Source organism: Sapajus apella, unplaced genomic scaffold, assembly GCF_009761245.1.
Source record: "Sapajus apella isolate SASKATOON/1434 unplaced genomic scaffold, GSC_monkey_1.0 scaffold10, whole genome shotgun sequence".
Taxonomy (NCBI): domain Eukaryota; kingdom Metazoa; phylum Chordata; class Mammalia; order Primates; family Cebidae; genus Sapajus; species Sapajus apella.
The window spans coordinates 13,556,213-13,564,351 of NW_022436950.1; the positions used below are offsets into that span (position 1 = coordinate 13,556,213).

General features: G+C 40.4%; 1 long non-coding RNA gene across 1 annotated transcript; it reads left to right on the forward strand.

Moving 5' to 3' along the window:
- The first annotated feature begins 677 nt into the window (after positions 1-677).
- LOC116551711 lies at positions 678-6,426 on the forward strand. The gene is made up of 2 exons (XR_004269052.1): positions 678-887; positions 5,340-6,426. It is a non-coding gene; the product is annotated as an uncharacterized LOC116551711 (long non-coding RNA).
- Positions 6,427-8,139: the final 1,713 nt, after the last annotated feature.

Below are 8,139 nucleotides of genomic sequence, written 5' to 3' on the forward strand. Positions count from 1 at the left end.
AACGGTTTTGGACATGGTGCTTACAAAAACATCTTTTTGCAAATGATGTAGCCTATTTGGTATTTCCCCTGTAAATAGCTAGATTCCTTATAGCCAACCCTTCCAGCAACTATCAAATTTTAGTTCTGTTTAGTATAATGCAAGCATTTTCTGCTTTGTCTATTCAGGAATGACTTCCTAGGAGGTTTCACAATAAAATTTATTGTGTTTAATTTATGACGTACAATGTAAGAAGAATGGAATGCTTTTCTGTTAGGATTTGCATTGATAATGAAAGGTTACCATAATGCTGTTCTGCTTTGACCAAATTTATCAAATTCTGAAGGGAATGCCAATTAGAAGGCTATAATGCTTTTCACTGAAACAGATTGAGGCTGGTACCTCGTGGTGGGGACCTGTCGCTGTTGGCTGAACTCTATTTTTAATTGGGAGACAAGGCAAATGCTAGATCAAAAACAGTGTTTACTAAGTGATACCAGTCATTCCAAGTCATAGCCACACCCCAAGAAAACTGAGGAAGTGACTCAGTCCTTCTGAGGTCGTCTTTTCTATTCGTAGCAATGTAGCCAAATGTCTGAAAACGCTTGCATTTTGCTCTCTTTAGGAAAAGACAACATTGATTTTAGAGGTTTCTGCTATGGAGGCCAGGGGGATTTTTCCACTGCAGGACAGAGAAAGCTGGGTTTGGATTGGGAAGCCAGACATTTCTTGGCATACATTTCCTACTTGAATGGAATTCCAGTTTACCCCCTCCTCACCTCTCCCCAGCCCCCAGGCAGCTAGAGGCCCCACCTCCTTGCTTGGACCATATGGGGAAGCTGGCTCAGTGGCTGTTATTCTACTGACTCCAAGTTCACGCAGCTGTTCATCCCCTGCTTAATGTACCGGTAATTACAGCAATGTGCTCTTCTCTTTCCAATCATGTAACTTTTACTAATGGAAAATGATTTGTTTTTAACAACTTCCATGCATTTCTTTATCTTTTTAATAAGAAAGCGTGTCTTGTGGCATTGAGCGATTGAATTCTCTGTAAAAAACAAACGTCTCTGTTTCCAGCTCCATAGGAGGGCTCTATGGGATTGGCCAAAGGTGGTGGGGAGACTTAAGTGGGTGTAACTAACTTGATATGAATAGGTCAGTTAGGAAACAAAGCAAGCTCATCGCCTTCTACACATGGAGGTGGTAAAAAAAACCATTTTTTTTTTAATGTGAAACTGGGAAGAATCAAAAGCATAAATTGAGCTCTGCTTTCATGATCCAAACTCTATGTACTCTCAAAGGATTTTTAAAACATATACCTGAAGAGGTTTCACTTATTTTCATTCAGTCTTTCAGAGCATGTAAATTTTCTCCTTTGATGGGAAATGTTGATGGTTGGGTTGGGTGGGGGATGAATTGATTAAAACAAATGCATGTTCTGCTGTAGCCATGCTAAGCTACCGGACACAGATCAAACAGGCATGTGTTCACATGATCATTTTATTTGTAGATAAAATATAGACACCTTGGAATTTCCATCCTTATGTCCCCTAAATGGCACTGGAAATCACTCTGAAAGGATCATTTTTAAAACAAAACTTTTCCAACTCGTAAGAAGATTTCAGTTTTAGCCTTTTATTTTAAATTAATGGTTTAGTAGCAGTTGTAACAAAGAATGCCAAGCGAAATCTTTGTGTGGATGGAAATACTACTACACAACACTCATAGCTAATTTTATCAGAAGGATGATAGCAAAAGGAATGTCTTCTTGACATGAAAACTCAAAAGTCAAGGGCATTGACAAGATGGCAAACCATGATTGTGAAGTGGATTTGCCACATCTTGACATTTTAAAGATTCATATAATTAATATTTAGCTGAAATTATAAAATATGTATCCTGAGCTCAAAATTCTTTGATGTTAACATGTATCCATATCTGTTAATAACACTAGTTTTATTCCTTGTGCATTACCTTTCTACAATTCGTGGTTAATAATGACATGGTGGGCAGAAATCACCTGTCTTCTCCTCAGCCCTTCTTATCTAGCTCCCTCCAGAAGTCTTGTTTTTTCTTAGAGATTTTTTTTTTGGAAATGTTATTAGGCTAGAGTGAAGTCAGTTTTAAAAACACACATTTAGGCTGGCACGGTGGCTCATGCTTATAATCCCAGCACTTTGGGAGGCTGAGGTGGGTGGATCATGAGGTCGGGTGTTTGAGACCAGCGTTGCCAACATGGTGAAACCCCATCTCTACAAAAAATACAAAAATTATGGTGGCGCACACCTGTAGTCCCAGCTACTCGGGAGGCTGAGGCAGAAGAGTCGCTTGAACCCAGGAAGTGGAGGTTGCAGTGAACTGAGACTGTGCCACTGCATGCCAGCCTGGGTGGCAGGGCGAGGCTCCATCTCAAACAAACAAACAAATAAACCACATTTCAACTTAGAACCGAATAATTTTTAAATGTTTGTAATGAATTTGGCAAAACGGTTGCTTTCCTCAAGAGCCACAAGACCACACCAGCAGCAAAGAGACACTATTGTTCTTCTGAAATCTTGAGAAGCTCCTTGTGTGATAAACTCCAGCAAAAGGGGTCTGTGCTTCACTCCTCTATAAATGTAACACACAAATCTAGATCTGATTTTGCCCTCTAGGAAATCACTGTGTCTTGCTTTTGCAAAGCAAAAATTATGTTTACTATTTTCAAACTAGCTTTGGGAATTAGGATCTTCAGAATTAGTAGTCCGACTCTAGTCATGTGCATGGCTTACATTGTCTTCTATTTCTTCAGATGGTTGCATCAGTAGCTTTGGGAATATTTTATGTTTAAATTTTTAAGTCATTTTGATATCCACTAGGCCATAAAAAATATAAATATGATCTAATGAATACCCAAATAAGTAGTTGTATAATAACAACTACTTATCACATTCACTTTCCTAGTTATTCAGTCATTCAGTAAATATTAATTGAACAACATGTATGTGCCAGGCATATTCTAGGGACCAAAGGTTCAGTAGTGAACACAAAATGTCAGCTTTATAAAGATTGTAGTTCAGTAGGAGGAGACAGACAAATAAACTATATAAGTAAGAAAAGTTAAATAGCAGTGAGATTTAAGAGCAAAAAGCACCGTAAAGGGACAGACTGTGATGAGAGAGTTTCAATTTTACATGGAGTAAAAGAGAAGACCTCAATATGTGACTCTTGAGCACACAAGACAGGAAGTGAGATATAAACTTTGTAGATATTTGAAGGAAAAACTGTCCAAGCAAAGGGTATAGCAAGTGCAAAGGTCCTAGGAGTTGTGAATCTAGCGTGTTCAAGAGGACCAAGGAGGCCAAGTGTGCCCAGAGGGCAGCTATTAGGAGATAAGTTTAGAGAAGTGAAGGAAGCCAGATCTTACAAAGCCATAGTTTATTATAAGGACTTCAGCTTTAAGTTCGAGGTAGGGGAAGCTGCTGGAAAGGGTTGCACAGAAAAATGACAGAATCCCACATACCTTTTAACAAGATAATTCTAGCTGTTACGTTGAGAGATGATTCAAGGGCAGCAAAGCAAGAAGCAGGGAGACAGGTTAGAAGGCTCTTATAATAAGCCAGGCAAAAGGGGAAATGTGGAGAGAGTAGATATAAATGGAATTCCCACTATGTAGCAGGCACTACGTTAGGCTTTGTGGATACAGTGGGGGGAAAACAGACTCTGTTCCCATGGGCTTTGCATTCTACTGAGAGGAGCTAGATAATCAACAAATAAGCCAGTGTATACATAAAATATCAGGTGATGATAAGTTATAGCTAGAGAAACCCTAACATGTTCCAAAGTTCATGATGCCAAACACCTAGAAACAAACACGGTCCTATGTAGTGGGGGCTGGAGAACCAAGGTGTGGCATATTCGAACAGAGACTATTATATAGCAATGAAAATGAATGATTATAACTACATGCAACATTGCAGATGGATCCTAGCAATATAATAGGAATAAAAAATATGTTATTTTATATTGAAAACATTACATTTTTCATAAAGCCAAGCACATACAACCCAAACATAATACTTTTAAAGAAAGACAAATGGATGTGTTAACATATATCAAATAAAATCAAGAACATTGTTCTTGAGGTAGTAGTTGTCTTGAATGAGGAGTGGCAAGGAAATTCTTGGGGTAGTCACATGGGTTTCTGTGAGTGTTCTAGCTTCATGTTGGATGTTGGATCATTGGATTTAATTATATTATTTGCAGGAAGGGAGGGAGAGAAGGAAGGAAGGAAGGAAAGAAGGAAGGAAGGAGGGAGGGAGGGAGGGAAGGAAGGAAGGAAGAAAGGAAAGGTGGACATTTTACAGGGTTAACATTGACTATATGACATGAACCATGGATTGTAATTCATCTAACTGTGTTTCCCTGTGGTGCAGGGCTGGGGAAAGTTATGGGGTGGTTGCTTGGTGGTGGTGGTTGGTTTTTTTTTTTTTTTTTTTTTTTTTTGTAAATAAATTTGCCAGGGAAATCCTCTCTATGGAAATTACGTTTGAGCAGAAGCATGAATGGATCGAAGAAGTGGTCAGAGGAACAAGGAGAAACTCCTGGCTAGGGTGGAGTGAGCAAAAAGACAGCAGCAGGAGGTGAGGTCAGTGAGGAGCAGGAACAGGTCATCTTGGCTTTCATAACCTGTGAGAAACTCTGACTTATACTCCAGTAGAAACTGAAAACTGGGAGGTTCTAGGCAAAGGAGTAACGTGATCTACTGTACATTTTAAAAGGATTGTTCCTGCTGCAGTGTAGGAATATACTGGGGTTTCTCTGTACAACTGACACTCTGGACTTGATGATTCCTTGTTGTAACAGATTATTCTCTGCATTGTAGGATGTTTACCAGCACCCCTGGCTTCTCCCTAATAAAACTAAAACATCACCCCCTACCCCGGAGTTACGACAGCCAAAATTGTCTCCAGACATTGCCAAATTGGTGGCAAAGTCATTTGGTTGAGCACTACTAGAATGTGCTGAAGGTGGCAAAAGACAGAATCAGGGAGTGGGGAAGGAGGATGTTGTTGGGTTCACCAGAAGCAATGGCTGGGACTAGGGCAGAAATGCTCCCTTTTCTAAACACACGTATTCACAGCTTGGGTCTGTAACCATGTGGCTGGAATCTCAACAATGTGAGGATATTCAGAAATTCCCAAAGATGTGATGCCAAATATTCATTTACACTCAATTATTTCCCAAGTGCTATAGATTGGGGTACGTTTGAGCATGAAATCAACCACATGGTCATTCTCTAAGGACTCGGTCCAAATTGTCCACTTCTTTTCCTCTTGGCTTTGTCCAGATGGACAACTCATTCTTTGATTTGCATCCAGGTGAGTTCCTTGAAGCCCTGAACTGAGCACTTCTTGTGTGCATGAACATTTGTTATATCTGAAGATATTCTGATTGGCAACATTTTTAACATAACTGTTTAAAGAAAATACCACCAGCACATAACTCATCCATAAAATTGCTGGTTTTGAACAAGACAGAGAAGGCTGTGACTGGGATCATCAGAGAACCAGCCTCCACCCCAAACAAAATAGGGGCAAAGGAGTCAGATGAGAATTTGGTTCAGTATGAGATACTGGGCAACAAGACAGGACCCTTGACCTCAGAAACATAGGAAATCGAGAATACTACAGATCATGAAGTAGCGGAGCCACAGAGCAAAATTTCCAGCACTGATCTTGAGTGCTTTCCCTCGAGGACTCTGTGCTGTTTTCACAAAGGCCTCTCAGAACACTAGGCTTTGAAAGGTAGAAATGTAAACACCGGGACCAGAGTGGCCTTTGGTCTAAGAGTGAGCCACACAGGTTTCTATGTAAATAGTTGCCAGCATTCCAGTAGTGGTACTGGGAAATGGTTTTATGGGAGAAACAAATCACCCGAATGTAGAAAATGCAATTCCACTGAAGCAGATCCAGCTTCCTTCCCTGACTGAGAATGTGGTTAAATACTGATTCAGGAGGAAGATTTGTATCCTCTGCTGCTGAGGGTCCGGCTCTTGCTCATTGCTGGTGTTTACAAGATGACATTCCCTGCCTCCTGTGACATGCTGAGGCAGCCCTGACTTTGGAGATGGGGTGGTGGTGCATGTGAGGGAAAGGGGATAAGTGAGGCTGTGTTTTTATTTGCAGAACTTGGCTGTTCACCTCTCACGTTCACATCTAACACATGAAGCCCACCCCATGCTTGGCTTTTCCAAAACAGTGATTCTAACGCAACACCCTAATGAGCTGTGTTAACTCACCTTTCAGAAGGAGGCTGGGGGGACATACATCACAACAAGGTGAGAGGAAGGGGTGATTGTAACAAGATTAAATGTGATTATCACCAGTAGAAGTTCTATGAGATGAAGTGACTGAATCGCAGCTCACAATGGCATCCGAAGAGAATTAAAAGTGCAATTTTACTTTATTAATTATTCCCTTGTATTTTAAAAGTTGAATCACTGGCAGTAATCTCATCATGGTCTAAATGAAAAATCTAAGAGGCCCATGAATTTGCTACTCACTTTTGGCCCTGTAGTCACTTTGTAATACACAATCTCTATTTAGAACATAGAATGTCCTGTCCAAGATGTTAATCAAAACTCAAGTTTGTTGTGACATCAAATATCACATATTCTCCCTTCTCAGTTTGGACCTGCTTGCTGGAAATCTACAAAGGGAAAGGGCTGGGGGGTGGGGGGGTAGAGCTTGAGAGGCACCTGATTGCCTTTCTATCTTTTACACTGTGATCCTTATCCTTCTTCTAGCAGCTCACCAGACAGTGTCTGTCTTCCAGATCCCGGCAGCGGGGAAACAGAGGAAAAGCCTTTATTTGAACTGGACTTTCCTTATCAGGCCTCACATTTTCAGTGTTTAACAGATGGCTCAGGTTGATGTTTCTGCTCAAGAGTCATTTTCACGGATTTGCAGAAGACCCCACTCCTAGTGCCTTTCACCTGGGCAGATGCGTCTAATTATGGTGGTAGACTGCAAAGCTTTGCAGCTCCCGGGGACATAGCATTCATTCCCATCTTCTCCTGTGGGGATTCCTGACCCATCTAGTTGAATTTCTTAACAGGACGCAAGGGCTCTACCTTAGTTCTCTCTCCCACATAAAACAAGGAAGGGAGACATATTTGCTCTTTTGTTCCAGCCCTCTGAAATGCGGGCAGGCCCTTCCCAGGGCAGTGACCCCTTCTCCTCTACCTGAAGCCACTGTGTCTGTGGCAATCATGAGTCAAACTGAGCCCATATTTCCCACGTATTCCACGGCCCTCTGAATCATTACATGGTCACCCCTCACTAGGCTTGGGTAGAAGGGTTACCACTATCTGTGGAAGAAGAGTGGCACCATAGCCAGTAACAGCTCTCTCCCAAGGCGTCTCTCCACTGTGCTCTCTTTCTCTCTCATCTGTAAAAACTTTTATAGCCTTGAAGGAAAGGAAGAGATATGAGAATTATGGATCAGTTTTTTTTTAACCTTTGTAAAATCTGTTTATAGTAAACTCTCTCATACACATCTTATTATCTGATGTTAATTTTATTGGGACCCCATTCAAAGCTATCTCAGAAAGATCCCCATTTAAGCTTCTCTTAAATTTATAAAATAAAATTGTTTGTAAATTATAAGGAAAAGAAAGTTGATTTTTCTGTATTCTTCTGTGTTTGATCTTTCCACATGATCATGAAAACCACCTCACCCCTCTTAATTTTTAGTTCTTTTGACAGGAAATACGGAAGCTATGGTTCCCAACACAGTAGGTCTGTCCTACCACCATCTTCACCACCTCAAGCAATAGACTTTTCAACCTCTTTTCTCCATTAAACTTCTCTATTACCAGACTCTTGCTAAATTATCTTACTAAAGATAATTTAGAGTGTCTCTCTTGTGCCAAGAATTGTAGAGTTCTGGTGACAGATGATGACAGAGAGATTTTTTTTTTGTCCTGGAAGAATTTATAGTTTATTATAGTTCTTTCCATTGGAATCTGAAACAATATAGAAAAACAATACAATAGTTTTTTTTTCAATGCATTTTCATCAACATGGAAATACATTTGTGTAATAGCTGAGGATTCATACTATATATTATAATGTTGGTCAGAACAACTGAGTCTAGTCACTGAGTTGGGAGGTGCAA